Source organism: Takifugu flavidus, unplaced genomic scaffold (genome assembly GCF_003711565.1).
Source record: "Takifugu flavidus isolate HTHZ2018 unplaced genomic scaffold, ASM371156v2 ctg937, whole genome shotgun sequence".
Lineage (NCBI taxonomy): Eukaryota > Metazoa > Chordata > Actinopteri > Tetraodontiformes > Tetraodontidae > Takifugu > Takifugu flavidus.
Genome location: NW_026622547.1, coordinates 1,148 through 3,877, shown reverse-complemented (window position 1 = coordinate 3,877; position 2,730 = coordinate 1,148). Strand labels below are relative to the sequence as shown.

The following is a 2,730-nucleotide window of genomic DNA, read 5'->3' as shown; positions in this document are numbered from 1 at the left end:
GAGAGCAGGTGCAAGAAAATGGCCTTTTGAAGTTAATACACTCAAACTTATTTTCTTGAAACATTTATTCTGGTGCAGATTGTCCATTTTGCTTTGTCACAGTCCAAACCTCAATGTTGGAGCAGCCTCCAATCCATTCCCCCCAAAAAGAAAAGGCTATACAGTGATCCCTCGCTATATCGCGGTTCATCTTTCGCGGCTTCGCGGATTTTTTTTGCGAGTCGTTCATTGCAGTTCTCAAATATAATCGAAGGTGGCATATCCGTTTATAAAAATCTTCTTGCTCAGAAAAAGAAAGAGCGCCAACAACTACCCATAACAATGTTCTTCTCTCGGAGAAAGACTCCTGCGCCTTCAGTAGAAACAGACGCTACAGCGGCGCGGAGTCAGGACGCAGAGGCACAGCTGGGACTGGGAAATACGCGAGTGACAATGTTTCCAACCTTGTATTACTAGATTAAAATTATTGTTTTAAACAAAGTCTGGTCTTTAAAACAGGTTTTGATGTTTGGTTTCATTCTACTGTTCAGTATTGCATTGTAAAATAATTAAAAAAAATAAAGTTGCTACTTCGCGGATTTCACTTTTCGCGTGTTACTTTTGGAACGTAACTCCCGCGATAAACGAGGGATCACTGTATAGCCTATGAGCGTCATATCATCAAATCTGCCTAGAACGGCTCTTGGATGAGAGGTGAAACGCCTTCAAAAAAATCAAACAAGATTCAAGTCCGATAAATGAAATCAACTTAAAAGCAATGTGCCATGGCTGGGAATCGGTGCCATGGCCGGGAATCGATCCCGGGCCGGTGCGGGCCAGTTGACAATTGCTGTAACAGACAACCTGATTGAAACCTCCTGAAGACCCCAGAGGGAGAGTTCGAATCCAGCTTTGGGCATTATCAAAGAGAAGATATTTGATTGAAAAATTCACCATCATAAAAATGTTTAAAGAGCATAGCAGTGTCTGTGAGGTTTATGAGCCTGAAATGCTGCTCTTTTTAGGAGCACAGCCATCTATTAAACTGTAGTTTGTGTCATAGCATAGTTTTATTGACAAATTCTAAATTGCAAGTAGCAGATATGAACAGGGAAATGCTACGTTATCTGCTTATTCTGTTACAAATAATCTGATGAGATAGGTGTGGAGTTAATTCAGTTGGGGATAGACAGATGGAATATTAGTGTTATTAGTATGATACTTGAGTTCTTTAGATATTGTTTTCAATTCAGGAATCTGCCGCCTTGAGTTGGCTTTTTTTTGAAGACAGAAATGTTGACAATAGTGTGGACCAAAGTGGGAAATTCAATTTTATTTAAACACAAACACACAGACACACAGACACACACGCACGGACGCACGCACGCACACACACACAGACACACGCACACACACACTCCTAAAATATTAAATCTCAAACGATGTACAATAGTGCAACATTAAATCTCAATGTTAGAAGTACTTAAGAAGTGAATTACATCTGGCTGGATAATTATCAGGAACACTGGCGGCCTCTGCTGACCCAGTGGAAGAGTGCAAAAAGCTTACAGCACCTGGTATTCCCAGGCGGTCTCCCATCCAAGTACTAACCAGGCCCGACCCTGCTTAGCTTCCGAGATCGGACGAGATCGGGCGTTCTCAGGGTGGTATGGCCGTAAGCGAGAGCAGGTGCAAGAAAATGGCCTTTTGAAGTTAATACACTCAAACTTATTTTCTTGAAACATTTATTCTGCTGGAGATTGTCCATTTTGCTTTGTCACAGTCCAAACCTCAATGTTGGAGCAGCCTCCAATCCATTCCCCCCAAAAAGAAAAGGCTATACAGTGATCCCTCGCTATATCGCGGTTCATCTTTCGCGGCTTTGCGGATTCTTTTTGCGAGTCGTTCATTGCAGTTCTCAAATATAATCGAAGGTGGCATATCCGTTTATAAAAATCTTCTTGCTCAGAAAAAGAAAGAGCGCCAACAACTACCCATAACAATGGGCCAGATTCACGAAGCGTTCTTACGAACAAATTTGTTCTTAAGTCCCACTTACGAACAGTTGATGAAGATTGTGGCATTCACCAATTTCTTCTTATCCTGGATTTATTCGTAGGTAAGAACAAATCCTACGAACACTCAGGAGTACTCTTGCGCACATTTCAGTGCCGACATGTTGGCATGGTTGTGTTTTCTTCTCTTGTGCAGTTCAATAAAATTCAATATTACAATGATAATTCTGTCATATTTATTTATTTATTTGCATATTTCCTATTTTTGGTGATTTACGGAGAATTTTAAAATTACGTAAATGTGCCAATGACTTAACATTAATCAACCAAATTGGAAACCATGCCAAAACTGTCTTTTTATTTGATTTTATCTTGATTTATTTTATTAGGGGATCGAGGATATGCCCTGGCTCCCTGGTTGTTGACACCACTGACCAACCCTCAGACTCCACAGGAGTTTTATTCAATCAGATGCATGCGCGCAGTCGCTCCACCATTGAACGCACCATCGGCATGTTAAAGGGGCGCTGGATGTGTTTGGACACAGAGCCACAACCCCGTGAGGATGTGCGTCCTGACGCAATGATGGGGCCAGACTGCAGGCACGCGGTTCACGTTCGAGCGCGATTAATTGCCCGTTTGTGAATAAAATGCATTATTGTCACAATCCGAGCACAGCTTTTACACGTTTATTTTTTTTTACATTCTTCTTTTTTTACATTCTCGTTGATTTCTT

The 2,730-nt window shown here is 41.4% G+C and overlaps 1 non-coding gene across 1 annotated transcript; it reads right to left on the bottom strand.

The window, feature by feature from the left end:
* Nucleotides 1–1,541: 1,541 nt before the first annotated feature.
* On the bottom strand, nt 1,542–1,660 carry LOC130521382 (5S ribosomal RNA). Its single transcript, XR_008949309.1, has one exon. It is a non-coding gene; the product is annotated as a 5S ribosomal RNA (ribosomal RNA).
* Between the last annotated feature and the right edge of the window lie 1,070 nt (nt 1,661–2,730).